Source organism: Salvelinus sp. IW2-2015, linkage group LG9 (assembly GCF_002910315.2).
Source record: "Salvelinus sp. IW2-2015 linkage group LG9, ASM291031v2, whole genome shotgun sequence".
Taxonomy (NCBI): domain Eukaryota; kingdom Metazoa; phylum Chordata; class Actinopteri; order Salmoniformes; family Salmonidae; genus Salvelinus; species Salvelinus sp. IW2-2015.
This window is the reverse complement of record NC_036849.1, coordinates 18,517,991-18,543,722: the sequence shown is the minus strand read 5'-3', so window position 1 is coordinate 18,543,722 and position 25,732 is coordinate 18,517,991. Positions and strand designations below refer to the sequence as shown.

The window sequence follows — 25,732 nt, the reverse complement described above, 5'->3', positions numbered from 1 at the left end:
AAACTTTTTTCAAGGAACATGAGGAAACCATATACACAGGCAGTTAGGAAAGCTAAGGCTACCTTTTTTCAAAGCAGAAATGTGCAATCCTGTAGCCACAACCTCAAAAAATTCTGGACACTGTAAAGTCCATGAGAAAAATACAGAGCACCCCTCCCAGCTATCCACTGCACTGAGGCGGAGCGGAAACTGGTCACCACCGATAAATCCCACATATTCCCCCTCAGGAAAAACTAAAAATATTTTGGCATTGGTCCTGAGATCCTCAAAAAGGTTCTACAGCTGCAACATCGAGAGCTCCTGACTGGTTGTATCCACTGCCTGGTATGGCAATGCTCGGCCTCTTGACCGCAAGCAGTACAGAGGGTAGTGCGTACGCCCAGGTACAATCACGGGGCTAAGCTGGCCTGCCATCCAGACCTCTTACACCAGGCGGTGTCAGAGGAAGGCCCTAAAAACTGTCAAAGACCCAAGCACCCCAGTCATAGACTGTTCTCTCTATACCGCATGGGCAAAGCGATGACCGAGTGCCAAGTCCTAGGACAAAAGCTTCTCAACAGTTTTTACCCCCAAGCCATAAGACTCCTGAACAGGTAATCCAAATGGCTATCCGGACTATTTGCATTGTGTCCCCCCCCCCCAACCCCTCTTTTTACGCTTGCTGCAAATCCCTGTTTATCATATAGGCATATCCACTTTAACTATTACATTCATGTACATTCTACCTCAATTGGGCCGACCCAACCAACGCTATCTGCGTTGTGTTTCGCACACCAGCCACCGCCAAGCCTTCTTTTACGCTACTGCCTACTCTCTGTTCATCATATATGCATAGTCACGTTAACCATATCTACATGTACATACTACCCAATCAGCCTGGGACTAACCGGTGTCTGTATGAGCCCGCTACTTTTATAGCCTCGCTACGTATATAGCCTGTCTTTTTACTGTTGTTTTATTCTCGTTTACTTACCTATTGTTCATCTAACACCCTTTTTTCACTATTGTTAGACCTGTAAGTAAGCATTTCACTGTAAGGTCTACCTGTTGTACTCGATGCACGTGACAAAATAAACTTTGATTTGATTTGATTTATAATTGAGAATTCAATAAGCATTTTTCTAATCTGGCCATGCTTTCCACTTGGCTACCCTACCTCGGTCAACAGCCCTGCACCGCCCATAGCAACTCGCCCAAGCTTCCCCCATTTCTCCTTCACGCCAAATCCAGATAGCTAAAGTCTACTACATGATAAATTGTTTAGAACTAGGACAGAAGATTTTATAACTGACTTTTTCAGACATAACATAGTACAGCAGATCCCTTATTGTATGGGACACTTTTAAGTGTGCCTTTAGAGGCCATGCAATTCAGTACTCATCTATAAACAAAAGCAATTAGATCAAAAGAGTCCATATTAACAAAGGAAATTGAAGGACTAACAGTACAGTTAGATAGCAATAAAAACGGTACCATAGAGGCACAGAATAAGTTAGAGGAAAAACAAAAAGAAATGGAGGAACTTATTCAAGAAAGATCCAGTGTAATATATTATAAAAAAAAGCGAACTGGATGGAATATGGGGAAAATGCACCAAATTTTTTTCAATCTTCAATATAGAAATGCTACCCAAAAAAATGTATTAAAACTTGTTACAAATGATGGAGTCACGCATGATTCACCAAAAATATTTTGAAAGAGGAAGTAAAGTACTTAAGAATATGTTTCGTTTCAGGCTCCTCCATCTCCACTAACTGAAACTAATTGTATGGATTTTTTTCCTATTAATAATGTAAAATTAACATCTGTACAGAAAGACTTATGTGAAGGCCAAATTACAGAGGAGGAACTGCTTGATGCAATTGGGCCTTTAAAGATGGGAAACCAGTGGAAGTATACAAAACTTTTTTGATATACTCAAAGGACCATTATTAGCTTGTTTTAACCACTCCTATATAAATGGTAGATTATCAGACACGCAACAAGAAGGTCTGATATCGTTATTTACTGAAACAGGACCCAAGTGGTATATATAAAGATCCAGTCCAATTAAAAAATTGGAGACCTCTTACACTTCAGTGTTGTGATGCAAAAATCCTAGCAAAATGCTTGACGCATAGAATAAAAAAAGTTTTGTCAGATATTATTCATCCTAATCAGACAGGTTTTTACATGGAAGATACATTGGAGATAATATAAGGCAAGTACTGGAAACAATGAACACTATGAAATATCAGGACACCAGGCCTGGATTTCATAGCTGATTTTGAAAAGGCTTTTGATAAAGTACGACTGGAGTGTATATATAAATGCCTAGAATATTTCAATTTTGGGGAATCTCTTATAAAAATGGGTTAAAATTATGTATAGAACCCTAGGTGTAAAATAGTAAATAATGGCTACATCTCAGAAAGTTTAAACTATCTAGAGGAGTAAAACAAGGTTGTCCACTATCAGCATATCTATTTTTATTGCCATCGAAATGTTAGCTGTTAAAATTAGATCAAACATTAATATTAAGGATTAGAAATCCGTGGTTTAAAAACTAAGGTGTCATTGTACGCTGATGATTCATGTTTTCTTTTAAAACCACAACTAGAGTCTCTCCAGGGCCTCATAGAGGATCTAGATACCTTTGCTATCCTCTCTGGATTAAAACCAAATTATGATGAATGTAGCCATTATTTACTATTTTACACCTAGGGTTAACTATACATTAATTTTTAACCCATTTATAAGAGATTCCCCAAAATGAAATATTCTAGGGCATTATATAGTATACACTCCAGTCGTACTTATCAAAAGCCTTTTACAAAATCAAGCATGAAATCCAGGGCCTTGGTGTCCTGTATTTCATAGTGTTCTATTGTTTCCATACTGCCTTAATTATCTCCAATGTATCGTCCATGTAAAAAAACCTGTCTGATAGATGAATAATATCTGACAAAAACTTTTTTTATTCTAATGCGTCAAGCATTTTGCTAGGATTTTGCATCCAAGCACTGAAGTGTAAGAGGTCTCCAATTTTTAATGGACTGGATCTTTATATTATATCCACTTGGGTCCTGTTTACAGTAATAACGATATCAGACCTTCTTTGTTGCGTGTCTGATAATCTACCATTTAATAGGAGTGGTTAAGAACAAGCTAATAATGGTCCTTTGAGTATATCAAAAAAAAGTTTTGTTATACTTCCACTGTTTCCCATCTTTAAAGGCCCAATTGCAATCAAGCAGTTTCCTCCTCTTAATTGGCCTTCACATAAAGTCTTTCTGTACAGATGTTAATTTTACATTATTAATAGGAAAAAAATCCAATACAAATTAGTTTCATGTTAGTGAGATCAGACCTGAAACGAAAACATATTCTTAAAGTACTTACTTCCTCTTTCAAAATATTCTTTTGGTGAATCATGCGTACTCCATCATTTGTAAACAATTTAATACCATTTTTTTGAGGTAGCATTTCTATATTGGAAGATGGGAAAAAGAATTTGGTGCATTTTTCCCCATTATCCATCCAGTCGCTTTATTTTATAATATATTACCTGGATCTTCTTGAATAAGTTCCTCCCATTTCTTTTGTTTTTCCTCTTAACTTATTCTGTGCTCTATGTACCGTTTATTGCGATCTAAACTTACTGTTATCCTTCCAATTTCCTTTGTAATATGGACTCCTTTTGATCTAAATGCTTTTGTTTATAGATGAGTACTGAATTGCATGGCCTCTAAAGGCCACTTAAAAGCTGTCCCATACAATAAGGGGAATGCTGCTTCACCTATGTTATGTCTGAAAAGTCAGTTAAAAATCTTCTGTCCTAGTTCTAAACAATTTTATCATGTAGTAGACTTTAGCTATCTGGATTTGGGCTGAAGGAGAAATGGGGGAAGCTTGGGGCGAGTTGCTATGGGCGTGCAGGGCGTTGACCGAGGTAGGGGTAGCCAAGTGGAAAAGCATGGCCAGATGTAGAAAAATGCTTATTGAAATTCTCAATTATAAATTCAAATCAAATCAAAGTTTATTTGTCACGTGCATCGAGTACAACAGGTAACCTTACAGTGAAATGCTTACTTAACAGGCTCTAACCAATAGTGAAAAAAGGGTGTTAGATGAACAATAGGTAAGTAAAAGAAAAAACAACAGTAAAAAGACAGGCTATATACAGTAGCGAGGCTATAAAAGTAGCGAGGCTACATACAGACACGGTTAGTCAGGCTGATTGAGGTAGTATGTACATGTTAGATAATGGTTAACGTGACTATGCATAATTGATTGAACAGAGAGTAGCAGTAGCGTAAAAGAAAGGCTTGGCGGTGTGGCTGGTGGCGGAAACACAACGCAGATAGCGTTGGCTTGTCGGCCCAATTGAGTAGAATTACATGAATGTTATAGTTAAAGTGACTATGCATATATGATAAACAGGGATTTGCAGCAGCGTAAAAAGAGGGTTGGGGGGGGGCACACAATGCAAATAGTCCGGATAGCCATTGATTACCTGTTCAGGAGTCTTATGGCTTGGGGGTAAAACTGTTGAGAAGCCTTTTTGTCCTAGACTGGCACTCCGGTATCGCTTGCCATGCGGTAGAATAGAGAGAACAGTCTATGACTGGGTGGCTTGGGTCTTTGACAGTTTTAGGGCCTTCCTCTGACACCGCCTGGTGTAAAGGTCCTGGATGGCAGGCAGCTTAGCCCCAGTGATGTACTGGGCCGTACGCACTACCCTCTGTACTGCCTTGCGGTCAGAGGCCGAGCAATTGCCATACCAGGCAGTGATACAACCAGTCAGGATGCTCTCGATGTTGCAGCTGTAGAACCTTTTGAGGATCTCAGGACCCATGCCAAATATTTTTAGTTTCCTGAGGGGAATATAGTGGATTTATCGTGGTGACAGTTTCCTCGCCTCAGTGCAGTGGATAGCTGGGAGGAGGTGCTCTTATTCTCCATGGACTTTACAGTGTCCCAGAACTTTTTGAGGTTGTGCTACAGGATGCACATTTCTGCTTGAAAAAAGGTAGCCTTAGCTTTCCTAACTGCCTGTGTATACTGGTTCCTCATGTTCCTGAAAAGTTGCATATCACGGGGGCTATTCGATGCTAATAATATTATATATATATATAATATATATTATATATAATATATATACACACACAGTGGGGCAAAAAAGTATTAGTCAGCCACCAATTGTGCAAGTTCTCCCACTTAAAAAGATGAGAGAGGCCTGTAATTTTCATCATAGGTACACTTCAACTATGACAGACAAAATGAGGAAAAAAAATCCAGAAAATCACATTGGAGGATTTTTTATGTATTTATTTGCAAATTATGGTGGAAAATAAGTATTTGGTCAATAACAAAAGTTTATCTCAATACTTTGTTATATACCCTTTGTTGGCAATGACAGAGGTCAAACGTTCTGTAAGTCTTCACAAGTTTTCACACACTGTTGCTGGTATTTTGGCCCATTCCTCCATGCAGATCTCCTCTACAGCAGTGATGTTTTGGGGCTGTTGCTGGGCAACACAGACTTTCAACTCCCTCCAAAGATTTTCTATGGGGTTGAGATCTGGAGACTGGCTAGGCCACTCCAGGACCTTGAAATGCTTCTTACGAAGCCACTCCTTCGTTGCCCGGGCGGTGTGTTTGGGATCATTGTCATGCTGAAAGACCCAGCCACGTTTCATCTTCAATGCCCTTGCTGATGGAAGGAGGTTTTCACTCAAAATCTCACAATACATTGCCCCATTCATTCTTTCCTTTACACAGATCAGTCGTCCTGGTCCCTTTGCAGAAAAACAGCCCCAAAGCATGATGTTTCCACCCCCATGCTTCACAGTAGGTATGGTGTTCTTTGGCATTTCCCAGCCATTTCCCAGACAAAGTCAATAAATCAGCTCCAAAAGCAGAGCTGGACTACATTTAAGAATTTAAGGCTATTAAGCATGTCTTAATGTGTAATTTGAGTCTTAAGCTATCTGAGCAAACTCCTATCTTCTTAATCATCAAAGTAAGCAGTACACTGGGAACTCAGAGAGAAGAAGAGCATGACTGATAGTAAATTGAGAGTCTAGTTTTCAAAGCCTAGACACCCTGAAAGTTGGTTCTCCAGCCAACCCTTATCACACAACTTACAGTAATAACCTCACTCCAGACATCCGACCACCCAACCTCAACAGCAGAAAAAACCATAGGAGGGATCAGAAGAAAGCCCCGCCAACCCTGCAGTCCTTGGAAACTTTCTCAGTTCTCCATCACAATCACAAGTCTCTAAATTAGCAGAAAGCGATGAGCAAAAAAACAACCAGTCATTTTGACCATTCAGTCACAAAGCACATGCACAGGACATTTCAAAAACTCCTGATGTGGATCTCCCCATCTAGTGTGGAAGTAGAGCAAAGTTCTTCTCTATAGCCTACAGACTACATTGCTGTCAGCAGAACAGATTGAGCACATTTAGGAGATGTTGTTGGAGTGTGCTCTGCTCGTTAAGGAAACATGCTTTAACACAGACTGATAGGGTATCTTATCACTGCAATAAGTGGCCAAGGATAATCCATCTCCATTTGCAGTAAGCCTGAGGTAATTTGCTGACTGTTATTTTGCGCAAGCTGGTGCTAGCCTTTATCTGACGCTTTCAGTCTGTACCCTCACCTAGAACTATATGTCTGGCTGAAAACAATAATTGACAAGAAACACCAGCTGTAAAATCACAGGTTGATGAAGCTGGTGCTTTGTTTTACACTATTTATTTATTTTTATTTATTTAACCTTTATTTAACTAGGCGAGTCAGTTAAGAACAAATTCTTATTTACAATGACGGCCTACACCGGCCAAACCTGGACGACGCTGGCCAATTGTGAGCCGCTCTATGGGACTCCCAATCACGGCCAGTTGTGATACAGCCTACTCACTCTGACGAGGGACAGTGTGACTGAAACGTTAGCCCTATCACTGAGGAGGAGGAAGTGGTGGGTGGGAGTTCCTCTCTCATTATTCCCTGTGTCCTCCTCTTTCCTCTCCTCCACTGCTGGACCCTGTCTCTCAGTGGGATAACGTCCTCAGTGTTGAGGCTCAGAGGGGCTGCTGAGGCCAACCACACACAGGCAGCCTCACTGTAGATGCATATCAGACTAACTGAGCTGAATGAGTTGTAACAAGCCCAAATTTATTTTATTTTTTCAAATCTGTGATGGATTGCATCTGGCTCCACTGTAATGATTATATTATTCTCCATTAATGAGCTGGATTTTAACAGGGTTCCATTCCCCTAACAACAAACATGATCTCTGCTAGTTGATTATGGAGGAAATCCATGGAGCTATAATCAGCAGATCCACATTGAACTATGGGTGCTTCTTCTTACAGATAACCACAAGAAGACAGAATCAGAATAACTTTCATTCGCCAATACATTACACACACCCAATTGATTCTGCCAGCAATAGACAATGTACAGACAGTATACAGACAGAATAAATACAGAGGAATTTAACACAAGTCAACATACAATGTAAATACAGTAAAACATGAAACATACAACTCTAGGGTATGGGCTGATTTACATTGAGGATATACAATTTACAATGGGGATATACGTATCTACTGTATATGCAGGAGGGATGCTGCAATGACATATATACAGTGTATACAATGGATGTGTCGGGTGTACAGTCATAGTGAAAATACAGTATAGGCAATATTAGTTTAGCAGTCAATGACTTTTATAATACTGTCATTGATACATCTTGGATCCCATCTTTAATCTGCAGTGTTAATTCCCTGTCAACCCCCGTAGAGTTTTGTATTGACTTCTCACCCCTAGTTCCCTTGGGCTACAGGGCCAACCACATCTCTGCACCTTATGCACCTGTCAGACTGAAGCCCCTATACCCAAATGTGCCAATGTGAGCATTAACGTGCCAGCCTTCCCAGTTGAAAACAGGTTTGAATTAGCACTCTTACTCTCATGCACCTGTCACCAGTGGTTTTTAATCCATTTTCTAAACATGTTAAAAAAACAAAAGTCAAGTCTAGAGGATGTAGAAGGACACTGACAATCTGTAAGAGTTGACTTGAATCAGCAAGCTCATCTCATTCTCTCAAAGTACAAAATACAGATAACACCCACATCATATTCCCTCATTTTAAACTTGTTGCAACTTGCATTTAAGAGTGTGGGTTACTGTGTTCACGTACATAGAGCCCTAAAAGGAGACATTTCTTGTCTGTGACACAGTTTCCCATAAGCTCTCTGCCTCTATTCCCTGTTGCAGCAGGGCCAGACCACTTTCCCATTATTATGAGGAGGAGAGAGGGAATGGAAGGCACACGGTTTCCAGGTATTACTTTAGTCAGGCTGGGGAACCGTGAGAGGCAGGCCAATCTGAAGTGGAGACTGTGGAACCAGCAGGGAACATGGGGGAACACGGGAAGAACACAGTGGGAACACGGGGGGAACACTGGGGGAACACGAGGGGAACACAGTTGGAACACGGGGGAACATGTTTCGAACATGGGGGGAACACGGTTGGAACATGGGGGAGAGGAACTGGGGACCAGAAGGGGTGGGCCGTGACATAATAACATCACACAGAAATGAGCTCTTCCTTGTCTTTTTTGCTCGAACATACACGAAGAGAAACATGCACGCTCGCGACGCACGCACACAACACAGAACACACAAGCACAGGTTGAAGTAAGTCTATGCGTAACTATTGACAATGCTAAAACATTGTTGTAATTGCCATAAGATGGAGAAAAAAAATTGTTCCCATTAAAACTCTATAGTAATCTTCAATTGTAGTACATTTTTCTCTGGTTGTCAGCCAGGGGCACCAATGAGAACAATGGACATTGTACTCCATGAGAATGACAAAGTCCTGTGATTCTATGAATGAGTCGGACCGGGAGATGATGGGAGTGGTGTGTAGGTCAGGGGGGAAGTGACACGGCTTTCCAGATTAATTGATTGTGTCATGGTGTAATACAGAAGCACAGGCGCTCAGGGATTGTCAGTGTGTTTCATGTCATGTGGTCCTGTTGTTCAAGGTACACTCTTAGAAAAAAGTGTTCCAAAAGGGTTCTTCAGCTGTCCCCGTAGGAGAACCCTTTTTGATTCCAGGTAGAACCCATTTTGGTTCCTGGTAGAACACTTTTGGATTCCATGTAAACCATATGTGGAAAGGGTTCTACCTGAAACCAAAATGGGTTCTTCATAGGTTATCCTATGGGACAGCCAAAGAATACTTTTAGGTTCTAGGTAGCACCTTCTTTTCTAAGAGTGTAGGGGATTGTCATCTGACAGAGTGGTTACACATCATAACCACCATAGGGAAACAATGATGTGAAAACATTGGTCATTCAATTAATGCTGACATTTTGAAATACCAAATAACTTCAGACAATCAACCAAGCTGACCGTGTGAACTGAACTTTTGGCATTTACAGTAAGCTGCTTTACTCACATTCAGTCCATAGGCTATAGGCTCCCACCCTGCCACACTCCTTCTAGTAAGCAGACCCACATTGTCTGAGAAGGCACAATGCACTGGTCAGACGACAGCCTTATTGTCTGATGAGGAGCCATTGTGTCTAGTGACGGTCCCATTCCCTGTAGTATATATGTGTACCTTAATAGTTAACAGGCACACAACCCTCTCTCCTTTCTCAAAGGACAAACAGGAACTGGCCAGAACATGGAGAGTGATTCTTTATCTCCCTTTCACAAGCCAGAGAGAGAGAGAGCTGTGTGGGAATGAAATGAGAGCAGACATTAATGCAGTTCCACAGCAAATTATTTAGATGTATAGGCAGAGATAGGAAAAAGAAGATAGCTGATGAGATTAGCTCCATTTTAGAGCAAATAAAAATCTGCCTAAAGAACGATAGATGGCTGCATTTTAAAAGCTAAATAACACCAGAGGAATTGCACACAAAATAAATAATCTGCAATATGTCATTTTTGACGCTTGTCAAATGAAGACTTTGTTAAAACTCAATATATCACATGAAAATAATTAACACATGGGCCATCTCTCTCGGTTGTTTGAAAAGGAAATAATCTCCAAAATATCCTTATTTTTTAAACAAGCCTTAGAAAGTTGGTTGCAATTTCAGTTTAATCCACCTGAAAGGACGGAACAAATAGTACAACAAATATTGTGGTTAAATTCAAATATAGTAATTGATAAAAAAAACTGTATTTATTGAAGAAATGTTTAAAAAAGGTATAATTTTTGTGAATGATGTCATAAATAGGACTGGTGGAGTTATGTCACACATGCAGCTAACACAGACATATGGAAATGTCTGCTCTACCCAAAATTACAACCAATTAATTGCAGCATTACCACAAAAATGGAAGAGGCAAGTAGAAGGGACCATCCTACCGATCCTCGACTTCGGCGATGTCATTTACAAAATAGCCTCCAACACCCTACTCAACAAATTGGATGTAGTCTATCACAGTTCCATCCGTTTTGTCACCAAAGCCCCATATACTACCCACCACTGCGACCTGTACGCTCTCGTTGGCTGGCCCTCGCTTCATACTCGTCGCCAAACCCACTGGCTACTTATCTCAGCTCACTGGTCACTATAGCAGCACCCACCCGTAGCACGCACTCCAGCAGGTATATCTCACTGGTCACCCCAAAGCCAATTCAGCCTTTGGCCGCCTTTCCTTCCAGTTTTCTGCTGCAAATGACTGGAACGAACTGCAAAAATCACTGAAGCTGGAGACCCATATCTCCCTCACTAGCTTTAAGCACCAGCTGTCAGAGCAGCTCACAGATCACTGCACCTGTACATAGCCCATCTGTAAATAGCCCATCCAACTACCTCATCCCCATACTGTATTTATTTATTTATCTTGCTCCTTTGCACCCCAGTATCTCTACTTGCACATTCATCTTCTGCACATCTACCATTCCAGTGTTTAATTGCTATATTATAATTACTTCGCCACTATGGCCTATTTATTGCCTTACCTCCCTCATCTTACCTCATTTGCACACACTGTATATAGACTTTCTTTCCTATTGTACTATTGACTGTATGTTTGTTTATTCCATGTGTAACTCTGTGTTGTTGTATGTGTCGAACTGCTTTGCTTTATCTTGGCCAGGTCGCAGTTGTAAATGAGAACTTGTTCTCAACTAGCCTACCTGGTTAAATAAAGGTGAAATAAAAAAAATATATATATTTCATATTTTTGCAAAAACATATATGGTGGATTGGAAGTGATGCAGACAATTACATTGATGGAAGCTACAATCTATATGCAATATTAAAGCTGATCTACCCCCCCCAAATAATTTTATTTGTATTTTTATTTCATTTGGCCCAGAACAGAGCAGCACGGCTGGCTCTTAAATGAACACAGAGAGCTAACATCAATAACATGCATGTCAATCTCTCCTTAAAGTAGAGGAGAGATTGACTGCATCACTACTTGTCTTTGTGACAGGTATTGACATGTTGAAAGCACCAAGTTATCTGTATAAACGACTAGCACACAGCTCAGACACCCACGCATACCCCACAAGACATGCCACCAGAGGTCTCTTCACAGTCCTCAAGTCCAGAACAGACTATGGGAAATGCACAGTACTACATTACATAGAGCCATGACTACATGGAACTCTATTCCACATCAAGTAACTCATACAAGCAGTAAAATCTAATAAAAGAAACAGATAAAACTACACCTTATGGAATAGTGTGGACTATGAAGAGACACACACAGGCACACACACACGCATACGCACACATATGCTAACACACTCACTCTACACATACGTCATTGTAATATTGTTGCATTGCTGTATTATGGATTTTGTATTGTAGATATGTTGTGGTAAAGTTGTGGTAAAGTGCAATGTACTGTTTTATTTTGTATGTAAGTGCCATAATCTTGTTTGGACCCCATGAAGCAGCTTGGCAGCAGCTAATGGAGATCCGTAATAAATACAAATACAAAGAAAAGAGAGGGGAGGTAAAACAGTTTACCCACAAATCTGCCTTGGTGTGCTCACTAGTTCATTCAACTTGTTTAGGCAGGAAAGTAAAGACCATCTGCTCTATTCAGACAGCAACCCCACCTCAAAATCCTCCCTTTGCCCAAGTCACATTTACCGCTTTCATTACCATTGGCCAGTAGATTGCTTGACCAAATACCCCCTCTCTCACAGGAGCCATTTATCCTAATGGGAGCCAAGGTTGGTCAAGCGACTGTTAGTGGGGATTGGGGATTTCTGTGTGTGTGTGTGTGTGTGTGTGTGTGTGTGTGTGTGTGTGTGTGTGTGTGTGTGTGTGTGTGTGTGTGTGTGTGTGTGTGTGTGTGTGTGTGTGTGGTGTGTGTGTGTGTGTGTGTGTGTGTGTGTGTGTTGGGGGTGTGTGTGTGTGTGTGTGTGTGTGTGTGTGTGTGTGTGTGTGTGTGTGTGTGTGTGTGTGTGTGTGAGAGCCAGGGAGTCTCTGATGCCTCATCCCCTACTGGCGCAGAATGAAAGGCATCAGCAGAGAGAGTTGGACAGCACATGGTCACAGCCATCAGTGTCACTGGACCAGCCATGACAGGCAGCTGCTCTTCTCTTCCCATCGCCAGGCCTGGAATGGGCAGTAACATTTACACAGTTAATGGGCAGGCTAGGCTTGGGATGTATTGTTCAGCTTTAGAACTGGCCTTCAATGGAATACAAACTTTTAGTTGATGAGCTGGGCTCATATGGGGAACTGTCCGTAGCTTTCAGATGGTGAACCACCACTCTAACTGTGCCAGTGCCTGGTATAGACATTTAGACACTGACACTTTGTTCAAGGCTTCATTCTGGTTCTTCCTCCACCACAGTAACTGTCCCTCCATCTCAGAAGTGTTATGGGTGGATCTGACGACATCTATGCTTGCGGTGCCCATGCAGTATGTGGTGTACTATGGCTGTCTACTCTGGAACTGGGCAGCCACACACAGTGTCCACCGGCCTGTTTGAAGGCACACCAGGTGGGGCCAAACAAACACACATTAATCTGCGCTTTTTATGAATATTCAGACACAGCTGTCTGTGATGGGGAGATAGCAGCTGGTGCGTTTGGGCCTTGCTGATATCCCAGTGCCATCCCTGGACAGGAGCCCCTGCATCTGGGCCAACGGTACAGCCAGCCAGCCTGCCTGCCAGGCCCAGGCTCCCCAAACCCCATAGCTGACAACTTTTACAAGCAGCAGGTCAAAGACTCAATCAGACACCTCTAGGGGCCAGTCAGCTGACACAGGAAGTCACTTGTGACACTACTGTACACAGAAACGTTGTGTGTTTGTTTCACTAGCTGGTAGCAAACTTGAATCCTGCCATGAAGTGAAAGGACAATTTTCCATTCTCTCGTTTCTTTTCAATGAAACAGTAGGTACAGATGGGTGGTAATTAATACAACTGTGTTATAAACAGCTTTTAAAACAGATGGCATTCCTTTCTGTATCACATTTGATTTCCCATTTAGAGCTTTTGTTAAGCATTCCTGACAAAGGAAAGCATCTAACATTGAATTAAACATACATTTTTATTGAATCATAAGGACATGTTCATTACGATTACGTTCAGCTGTACGTGGTGTGAGGGACAGAGCATAACTGATTGGCATATCTTGGCACCAATCTGTCTTGGAACAAATTAATGTGGTGTGAAGAATACTGTATGGTGAAATTGTTCATTACTGCTGAATGGCTAATAGGCTTAAAATGGCATTGACAATGTCCCAGATGAGATCAATCAAATTTGCTATTTTTAATTGCCAAACTTGATCCACCACTAATCCAATAATATTGCCACAAGTAAAGATATAATGGTGAGTAGGTTTAGAGAAAAAGCTTGGCGGAGGGACTGAAGGAGTTTGTGTTTGGTGTGCCTAGTGTTGGTGCCTACCAGGCAGACTGCTGGTTGGCCCTGGCAACATGGCATCATCCTGCCAGGCAGGCTGTCAGTGTGCCAGGAGCAGAGCCCAGCTGCCAGGCCAAACCAGCAGGCACTAATTCAGCCAGCCACAGGGAATCCTTCTCCCACCTCTAAGCCCTTCCCTGTGGCTATAACCAACCCTCCCACACAAAAACACACACACACCTAACTGACTCACATCCCCCAACATCAGCCTTAATTATGCCAAACTTGCCAGAACCTAATCTCCCATCTTTTTAATCAAATACATTTGTAACAGATGATGGTGCCAATATCCAGATGTCTTATTACCAGAGATTCTGGAGAATAAACATATTTTCTTCTGTTGACCAGCACTACCCTCTTCTCGATACCGCAAAGCCTATGAGGCTCTCAAAGGCAACAAGGGACAAAACCTCACTGAGAAATGTGCCTTTGCATCTTCCTTGATGCTGAGATTAATTTGTGTGCTGTCTCTGGTTGCTGTATTGAAGATGTGTGGAACAGCAAGTGGAGTTTCCATTATTTTTCATGGATCTCTTTGACACATGTCCATGTTCATCTTTGTGAATAATGAATGTCCTGCTCGTTTTGTCATTATCCCCCATGTGGTTAAGAACACGACTCTGAACCCCAGGGACTGCAATGAGGCCAGTTAGTCAGCGGTTGGTAAACTCATGTTCAAAATGCTCTGAAGCGTTAATCTGGCATTCTGATTGTTCTAGATCTTCTCTGTTGATGTCCCACTGTGTCCCTGGCCTCTACCCTGGGCACAGGATGAGCTGGGAAGGCTTCCACTAGTCCTCCAGTGCTGGAGTGTCTTTGTGCTATGCCATGGGGTTCATCATCAAGGCATCAGTGAAACCCCACGCTCCAACCCTCCAGAGCAAGCAGGGTGACAGACATGGGTGGTTCCTCTCTGGTCCTCTCACAACCCTTAAGGCAAGAGCCACCTCTCCTCATTCTCTCACCATGTACATACGTACATGAAGCCAAGTCACAAAGTCTCTTAAGTTATTTTTATCACTCAATAAATGGATGTAATGCATTCTGTAAATGCAGCCAGGGAGAGCAGGAGCGTTGCACAGAACCGAAGCCAGGACAACATACTGCTGGAGCTTAAAGGCCTGGGTGTGAATGTGCTCTCAAACAGTCCATTTGATGCCAGTTGTACAGATTGGCACAGGGGCATTTGTGTGGTATTCCGCGGGCCTGCCCTCTGCCCAGCTACACACGCCTCATCTGTTCACTCACCTGTCACTCAATCTGTTCCTACTGTTGCTGATTCAGTCTGCTCTGGCTGAAGGTCACAATATGGCGGTGGGCTCCTGGTGGAGAGAGAACCCTCCAAAGGCCCCAGCCAGCGTAGCCTAGTCTCCAGCCTGCTGCCTCCCTGTGTACACAGGAGAGGAGAGGGAGAGAGCCCTACAGAGAAACATGTGCAGATATTAACATTCAAGGTCCCAGGCATGATATAGAATCAGCATTTAGGTTAGGGCTGAAGCAATCAAAGCCGAATTTACAAGATTAAGCTGCTTTTGCCTCTAAGGCCCTTATGTCTGAGAGCTGGTCATTAGGTTTGGTCACAGCTCTCATCTTGTCCTTGTGGAGCCTGACTAGTGACCACAGGGAAACACAGCATACCTTCAGTAGAACATACTGAAATATTAATGCAGTGTTTTGTAAAAAGAAATTGCCAACCTGAGTGGCCATCTGGGCAGCTTGGCTGTTCTCACGTTAACTATTCATTCCCCTGTTGAATACGACCAGTGCTGCATAGTGGGAGCTAATTGTGTTACTCTAGAGAGAGAGAATGAGGGAGAGAAAGAGAGGAACTATATGTAGGATGAATGACATGGGTCTTATGATAACAGATTAGTGTATTTGTTTTGTACAAACAGATGGAAGGCAAATACTGTAGAATGTAGAAGCTGATGATTGATGATGTGTATGTCCCTGTGGACAGGGATACTGCAGTTCAGACTATTAGTTGACTCTTGTTTTCACATTTGAGAAGCACAGACCAGAAGTGCCAGCTAATGCTCATCTCCGCCTATTTGCCTCAGTGCTCAGGTAAGATTGAAAAATCAAAACTCCCCAACACTACGGCAATTAAATCACCCACCTCTGACTGACTCTGCTACTCAGGCAAAACCACAGACACCCATGGGAGAGATGATGGCTGCCAACAGCAAGGCTCTCGCTGACACCTTATGCCAGTCATCACACCTGACAGCAGAGAAGTGCTTTCTTGGGGAGCCACAACCACTCAGGCCTGATGATCAAGACCTGACACACACAGGGAGAGAGATGATCCAGGGAATGACCCGAACACTGCTCTCAGCTCCTCTCTCCTTTCTGCTGAATCTACATAATGACAGGTGAGCTGTGGACAAGATAAGAGCTTGCCCAGGAGAGCTTAAGTCAAGTGTGAATATTAATGATGGTTTTGGCCAAGATGTGCAGATTGGAGCCAACCAACAAATGGAATGACAGTTCTAAGGAGAGGAAAAGAAAAGGAGAGGGTGGGACAGTTTATCCCCCCTCTATGGTTAATAATTCATGAAAACCTATTAAATATGAACCAATCTGTAACCAAACACTAGTCATGAGGGATGCTAGTTGCCTAGGAACATTGACCCATTTTAAATACTACACCTTATTGTTGCTGTTAATGAGACCCTCCCCAGGATAGTGGTAATACAGTAGAAAGTAAATAAAGCAGGCCACGACAATAACAGTTGTATTGGCTCCTGTCACAAACGGGATACAAGCCCCGGTGATCAATAATGCAGTTGTGTCTGTTGTGTCAGGATGCCTCTGGGATCTGAGGCATTCCTCCACTGAACCTGCCTGAGCATGTGTATAGAGATAGGCCCCAATTTTGACCGGAGTTAAGCGTGCGTAAATGGAACATTATTTCCTTTTTATGCACTTGTCTATGCGTATTCTGACCTTGAACTTAAGCATGTGAATAGCATGCTATTCACCCACTATTCGTTCAGGGTGGAGATCTAAGAAATGAAGGTGTGGCAGTGGTGTGTCTACAGATAAGCCGTATTCTGACCTTGTCTAAACACCCTGATAATACCAACACCTTTACGTGCGAGGAAACCATGAATAAGGTCACACAAACCTTCTGGTTCAAAGTGGGAAAAGTATCAACTTTATTTTTCCAATGGAAATAACAGTCTTCTCCATGCACTGTAATTTCTAAATCGATAAGAGCTATTGATAAGAACTAGGTAAATGAGTAAGCCGTTTGGAGAAGGGGATTGTAAATACACATAGCAATTGCTTTAGATTATATTTCCTTATGATCCCTGGAGACGAATGTGAAACCAGCCATATGGAAGCAAACTGAAACTCATATCAACATGACATGTATTGCAGCCCCTTATCCACAGGTGCCATTGTTCTGAATTTGAATAGTGTTCCCTCATATTTTGCGTGGATGAAATTTGGACACCCAAACTATAGGCTTCTGTGGGGCTGTACCTGCAGAGTTCATCTATGCGCTTTAGAATGTTTTAATTATAGCCTATGCTTTCTCAGTTTTATTTTACAATTTGTATCATGTTAAATATTAGCCACTATCTGGAGCCACCATCAGTAATACCCACATACATTTATAATTGTCTCTTTAGTGTTCGTTTTCTTCATTTTGTAGCCTCCATTTTGCATCATTCCATTCCATTTCCCTTTCTTTCCTCTGTCAGGTCCGTGTAGTTGTTCCAGAGGGTCGCTTGCTTTACTGGATCATATTAGGCTATGGTTGTGCAATAATTTGGGACATGCAGTCTATTTGAGTCATTATGGAAGTCAGACCACACATACTGTAGCAGGTGAAAACTGGATCCTGGCATATGGTTCAAGATGACTGGACCATTATCCAACAGTTCCATGATTAATGAGAATTAGGGTAGATTTATAGGACTATTGTTCCACCCCTATTGTACACTTTTTTCCACCTTCCAATATTTCATGGATGGAACTTGAACATGACAATTTTCAGGATGTATCAAACCCCTGTATTTTTTATTCATCAATATATTTAGTGCGTAAAGGCTCTCCTAGCCCTAAAATTTACCAAAATAATCTACAAGATCAGAGTATTTTTAAATGTACCAGTTAGTGCTGAAAAGAAGATGAATATACATACAGTTGAAGTCAGAAGTGTACATACACTTAGGTTGGAGTCCTTAAAACTTGTTTTTCAACCACTCCACAAATTTCTTGTTAGCAAACTACAGTTTTGGCAAGTTGGTAAGGACATCTACTTTGTGCATGACACAAGGAATATTTCCAACAATTGTTTACCGACAGATTATTTCACTTATAATTCATTGTATCACGATTCCATTAGGTCAGAAGTTTACATACACTAAGTTGACTGTGCATTTAAACAGCTTGGACAATTCCAGAAAATGATGTCATGGCTTTAGAAGCTTCTGATAGGCTAATTGACATAATTTGAGTCAATTGGAGGTGTACCTGTGGATGTAGTTCAAGGCCTACCTTCAAAGTCAGTCCTCTTTGCTTGACATCATGGGAAAATCAAAAGAAATCAGCCAAGACCTCAGAAAAATAATTGTAGACCTCCACAAGTCTGGTTCATCCTTGGGAGCAGTTTCCAAATGCCTGAAGGTGCCACGTTCATCTTACAAACAATAGTACGCAAGTATAAACACCATGGGCCACGCAGCCGTCATACCGCTCAGGAAGGAGACGCGTTCTGTCTCCTAGAGATGAACGTACTTTGGTGCGAAAAGTGCAAATCAATCCCAGAACAACAGCAAAGGACCTTGTGAAGATGCTGGAGGAAACGGGTACAAAAGGATCTATATCCACAGTAAAACGAGTCCTATATCGACATAACCTTAAAGGCCGCTCAGCAAGGAAGAAGCCACTGCTCCAAAACCGCCATAAAAAAAACAGACTACGGTTTGCAACTGCACATGGGGACATAGATCATACTTTTTTGGAGAAATGTCCTCTGGTCTGATGAAACAAAAATGGAACAGTTTGGCCATAATGACCATCGTTATGTTTGGAGGAAAAAGAGGGATGCTTGCAAGCCGAAGAACACCATCCCAACCGTGAAGCACGGGGGTGGCAGCATCAGGTTGTGGGGGTGCTTTGCTGCAAGAGGGACTGATGAACTTCACAAAATAGATGGCATTGGAGTGGCCATCACAAAGCCCTGACCTCAATCCTATAGAAAATGTGTGGGCAGAAATGAAAAAGCGTGTGTGAGCAAGGAGGCCTACAAATCTGGCTCAGTTACACCAGCTTTGTCAGGAGGAATGGGCCAAAATTCACCCAACTTATTGTGGGAAACTTGTGGAAGGCTACCCGAAACGTTTGACCCAAGTTAAACAATTTAAAGGCAATGCTACCAAATACTATATTGAGTGTATGTAAACTTCTGACCCACTGGGAATGTGATGAAAGAAATAAATTCTGAAATAAATAATTCTCTATATTATTATTCTGACATTTCACATTCTTAAAATAAACTGGTGATCCTAACTGACCTAAGACAGGGCATTTTAACTAGGATTAAATGTCAGGAATTGTGAAAAACTGACTTTAAATGTATTTGGCTAAGGTGTATGTAAACTTCCAACTTCAACTGTATGTAATCAATTCACATTCTATTCTGATTAGCTGTTTTGAAGGTTGTGTATGGAGTTTATAGTTTGGATAAAGCATACAGTAACTGTATGAAGGAGTTCATTGTGTGGTTGTTGTTTATTTAACTGTGGAAGGACTTGTTTGTTCTGACCCACATTTAGACACGATGAGCAAACAGTAGACCTCCACTCCACGTTCCTCCGGAGAAGAGGCACAACATTGAAACAACAATTTCTTGTAACCAATAAACACAGCGGGTATTTCTAAAGTTTATGTTTATGTCTGTGTCCTACCTTCTCGACCTGACACTAAAAGTAACCATACACATCCTGCTGCGATGTTCAAGGTGTAGTCATCTCCCCTCAAAAGTAAAGAGACTGTCTGAAGTTAGGGGCCAGGGGGGAGGAGGTAGGAAGCCATGACTACCGTGTGACAAGCGCCCTGTTCCTTCCTCCCAGGCCTGAGAAACAGGAAGCGGAGCTCATAATGCATTATTGTGACGGACAGGAAATGCAGTGTCCTCTAAAATAAGGTCCCTCTCTACCTGTCAATGACAGGTCCCTGCCCTCTATAGCCCTGTGGCAGACTTCTCTCCTACTGCACCCCTTTCTTTCTTCACGTCAGCAAGAAACAGAGACTGGGGAGAGCATGTCCATTACTGTAACAATATAGCATACAGAACAACTAGAACCAGAGTGTTTAGTCATAACCTGCAAATCTACATCCCCATCATCATGTATTATAGAAAATGGTGGATAAACAATGGGAATGTTGAGTGTTTTATGACCAAAGGCAATGACAGACTGGCAATTTCAGGAACAGGACGAGTATGGCCCACAATGGACTGGGCCATGTGATTTCTGCCAACCAAACAAAGTACACTTCATATATACTGACTGATTGACACAACCCAACAGGGAAGAGAGCCTCGAGAAACCCTTAGAGCACCCTCCTGCATTTACAGCCTCTGTCAGTGTTACAATGCTAAATGGATTGGATTTGTATTTTCGTTCGCATCACTTGAAACAAGACAGTTGTGATAGTGTAAATTCTGTATGATGTCTAAGAAGACTAAGTATTCTGTATATTGTTTATTGCTTGCTGGCAGCACTTTCTCACTAAGGACAATTGTAGTTGGTGAATAAAGATTATTTTGATATCTAAAATATGATCTAAAGGCCTAGGAGGTGAAGCATATGAGAAGGATCCAGGATCTGTCCATCCAGTCCCTAGCAGAAGCTGAGGAGAAGTGGTTGCTAAGAGAAATGGGTCTTTGTGCTCTGCTCCCTCCTAGTTAATTAAAAGCCTACTTTATCTGTTTCATGCTTTCAATGAGGGGTTCTGGCACAGGCCCAAGCTGCTATATCTAGATAGCCATGGCAATAAGATGTGATTAATGTGGGCCCCATTTGTACCTCGCACCCTGCTGCTGTTTGAACACATTGTTTTGTCTTAATATCCTGTTTTGTTCCCAAACCGTACCTCCGAAAATTAATTCAAAGAGGCTGTTTGTGGAACATCTGTGCAATATCCGCATTGCAGGATCCTTATTTAGGAAACCGATAGTAGATTGATAAGACAAGGCTTTGTTTGCTGTGTAAAACATGGCAGGTGTTGGGTACTTGTGATCATCACCATCTGAACTTCTTGAGTGATTAGTGCTGCACAGGCAATATCAATTTAATAATGTCAACGTCCTGCATTCATTCCGTGCCAACTCTAATGGTTTTCCAGTCATCTGTAATCAAAGGAACCTTCCATAAACAATGTTTTTCCTCAATTAACAGCAAATCCATCAATGCTTTCCTTAGCTTTCAGCCTCAATTAATAGCAAATCCATCAATGCTTTCCTTAGCTTTCAGCCTCAATTAATAGCAGCCAAGAAGCCAAGTTTTTAGGCAATTAATCATCATAAGCTAAATGCATTTAGCTTTTGGGTGTTTTGTTCTAACATGTCCCAACACAACTTCCCATTGGACTTTTGAGGAGAAAAAAAATGTGTGATTAACAACAAAATTACCACGACAATTAACAACATAAAAACGAGTTTTATTTCCACAATTAACTGATGAGGTTTCCTTTGAAGAAACATTTAGAATGATAATTCTGCCAGTGCTGCATACATGGTCTTCCTAGATGGCTGGAATGCATTGATGGGTGAAGTACCACTGCATGTAGTCATATCAAAGGAATTAGTCAGACATTATTGGGCTGTAACCCAGCAGAATATCACTGTATGCTGAGGACCCTATTACCAAGTGAAATGACTGCACTTAACATATTCAGAATGTACCATTACTCACGCAAATCAGGCCAGAAAGAGAGAAACACAGAATCACAATAAGCAGAGTACTGAACTGGTGTTTAATTTACATTTGTAACAAGTGTGAACAGCAATTTGAATAAACAAAAAAATGTACTCAAGGTACACAAAGTAAACTAGACGCCATAAATACAGAATTATCAAAATATCACTCATCCAATTTTAATTTGATGTGAATCTACTGTCGTTTTTCCATTTGAAATAGAAAACCATTTAACTGAAAACACTACTGTTTCCCCCCCAAACATTGATGCAATTTATATTGCAAACAAAATTGACAATTTACTGCCATCTAGTGGTCTTTGTAGAATAAACAATTACACAAGTAATTTTCAACCAACCCTTCACAACCATAGGTGGTCCTCTTAAGTCTTTCTAAAGGAAATGAAGGAGAGACTGAGAGGAGAGGTGAGACCTTGGGGTTTCTGGATGAAGAGGCCTCACTCTGCCCCAGGGATGTTTTCAGGCATGGCAGGAGAAAGGGCAGCCTGCTGGGGCACAGCTCAGTGTACTGGGCTGAGTCTTGGGCCTGGGGGGACAGGCACTTCCACCCTCCCCACTGGGGTCTGGGTCTTTAGGACCCTGGGGCTCTCCTTTGGGACCTGGGCCGCTTGGGCCGCTGGTGTCGGGAAAACCAGGCCTCTTCCCAGGGAGAGGAAGGCAGGGAGGGTTGGTGGTGCTGGATCTTTCATCAGAGACCTCCCTCTGCCTGCCATTGTGTCCATCACTATCTCCATGAGTCCTGATTCTCCTGATTCTGATGGAGCCGCTGGGCTGACGACTCCAGATGGCTGTTTCCTGGAGCTCTGCTAGACTTCTGGGGTCAGGGCACTGGGCATAGCATGGAGGTCAGATGCCACAGGATATTGCTGGGACAGGGGGTCTCTGCTCTGCTGGGGCCTGCAGCTCTGGTACTGGTCCTGGGACTACAGGCTCCTCTGCTGTGGGGACAGGGCGGTCAGGTTGTCTTGGGGGGCTGTGTTCTGGCCCTGCCCATCCTGTGATGGGGGTAGGGGTCTGGGGTTGGAGCGCTCCAGCAGGCCCTGCTCAGTGACAGGGTAACGGTCGATGGCCCACTCCTGCCGCATGTGCTTCAACTCCCGCAGCTCCCTAGGCAGCTCCAGAACACTGCTCTGTAGACAGATACACAAAGCAGCACATAAGCATCTATATCATCTCAACACACTGGGACATGTATATCTCAGATAATAACTGTCATTGAGATCTATAAATGTTTATGTCACTAACTCTATTACAATGTTTTCCGTCAACATTGACATTTGTCATGTGTACAGTAATGAGTAAGTGAGTCTGGATGTTTGAGGATGTAAGTCCTTTATTTATCTGGGCGGTTGTGTGGTGGGTCATGTGTGTGTAGCTCATTGACTTGGTGTGGAAAGGTTCCTCATGGCTGCTGCTAAGGTAGTAGTCCACCAGGCCTGTGTAGTCAGCCAGCCTCAGAGGCTGCAGATGGATCACCGACAGAGCCATGACCTTCAGCAGGGACCCAGGGCAGAAGAAAGGCATTGATGTTTATGGTTAGGTACACATTGGTGCAACGACCGTGCTTTTTTCGCGAATGCTCTTGTTAAATCACCCTTTGGCGAAGTAGGCTGTGATTCAATGATAAATTAACAGGCACCGCTTCGAATATATGCAACGCAGGACACGCTAGATAAACTAGTAATATCATCAACCATGTGTAGTTATAACTAGTGATTATGTTAAGATTGATTGTTTTTTATAAGATAAGTTTAATGCTAGCTAGCACCTTACCTTGGCTCCTTGCTGCACTCACATAACAGGTAGTCAACCTGCCACGCAGTCTCCTCGTGGAGTGCAATGTAATCGGCCATAATCGGAGTCCAAAAATGCAGATTACCGATTGTTATGAAAACTTGAAATCGGCCCTAATTAATCGCCCATTACGATTAATCGGTCGACCTCTAGTACAGACACACAAAATCAAGTCTTACAATGCAGATACACACACACACAGAGCACATCCATACTTTTGTGCTATGTTCCCTGCTTTATGTACCTTGGTGAGCAGAGACTTGATCTTGAGAGAGGAGAGTCGTGATGAGGGCATCTTCAGATGTAGGCTCACCACCTCCTGTAGAGTACTGACCCTGTCTGGCAGGAAGCTACTTGTCTCCGTATAGAAGTACAGGATATCTGCCACCTATGGAGAAATAACCCAAACACATCACAGTGATAAGGCTGGGAGGGTAACACTCAGTCTATGCCTACAGTGCAGTAAGAATACATTCATAGAACAACAACAAAGCTTCGGCTGCACACTCTAGGATCATACATTTTCTACAATACAGTGCCTGCGTGTCAAAGACGTTGGTGAGATTTACTCCAAACTGAGCCCTCAGACATTCGGCAATCCTCCGGCAGCTATAGGTGACCTGAATAAGATAAATATACAGACAGAGGTGAAATTACATATGGTAGAAGTCAAATGGATTAATATAATAATCTCCTGTCTACATTACTCACCTTTAATATGTGGTTATTTTCCAGGATCATGGACAGGCTGTTCTTGAAGGCCCGGGCTTCAAGCATCAGGAAGTCAAAGAGGTACACCTTGTTCTTAGTGGCAATCTACAAAGGAGATTGGATATAGTTCAGCAGTTCAAATTTCCATTCATGACAAGTAATAGATAACGTGAAATAGAAAATGATGAACATATTCATATCCAAAAGCCTAGGTAGGATTACTTAGAGCTCTGTCTCTCTTTCCTCACCTGCAGTCAACAGACTCTCTCGTGCTGGAACGTCCCAACCCCGTCTGCTCCTATCTCGATCACCTGCTGCTTCCGGATGTGCATCATCTAGGTGGAGAGAGCATGACCAAGCAAGGTACTAGAGATCACTCCGTACGCCCACAGGACAAATGGCACACAGCTCCTTAGACTCATTACAGCTTCATTTTCTTCAGAGATGTTATCCACGTCTGTATGCTAAGAGGCTATGTAAAGTGAAGCGTACGCACAGGGGGCGAAGTGAAATGAAACAGTAATTGTGAGGGTTAGGTACTCACAGCAGGACCAAGCTTCTCATGGAGCTCATCAATGACCACAATGTTGACATGGCTCTCATCAATTTCATTATCATCTGAGGAAGGGAGACAACTATTTTGTTGAGCTACATCATCATATAGCTAGCTACCTAATGAAAAAAGCTAATGATGCAAACCTTTGGCTTCAGTTAGCTACATGTGTACAATAGAGTATGGAACATGAGGTTACTAACTCAGTAGGAGATTCTTCCTGTATGGCTGAAACTCTGCCACAGTCAGGTGACCTTCAGGTCTGTGGTCACTAGAGTTATCTGTGCCACAAATTGAATACAGGGTCAGTTTCTTGCATTATTACATGCAATACTAATAAGACATTCATTTCAATGTGAGCAAAGTCAACTAAAAAAAGTAAAGATACCTTAACCTTTACTTAACACCCATACCGGATCCGGGAGCATCCTCATCAGTAAAAGCTGACTAGCATAGCCTAGCATAGCGCCACAAGTAAATAATAGCATATAAATATCATGAAATCACAAGTCCAATACAGCAAATGAAAGATAAACATCTTGTGAATCCAGCCATCATTTCCGATTTTTAAAATGTTTTACAGCGAAAACACAATATGTATTTCTATTAGCTAACCACAATAGCCAAAGACTCAACCGCATATTTTCACCATGTTTCTACCGCATAGGTAGCTATCACAAAACTGACCAAATAGAGATATAATTAGTCACTAACCAAGAAACAACTTCATCAGATGACAATCTTATAACATGTTATACAATAAATGTATGTTTTGTTCGAAAATGTGCATA

At 42.1% G+C, this 25,732-nt stretch overlaps 1 pseudogene; it reads right to left on the bottom strand.

Annotated features, from left to right (window-relative positions):
- Positions 1 to 21,907: 21,907 nt before the first annotated feature.
- LOC139028266 (piRNA biogenesis protein EXD1-like) lies at positions 21,908 to 25,352 on the bottom strand (annotated as a pseudogene).
- Positions 25,353 to 25,732: the final 380 nt, after the last annotated feature.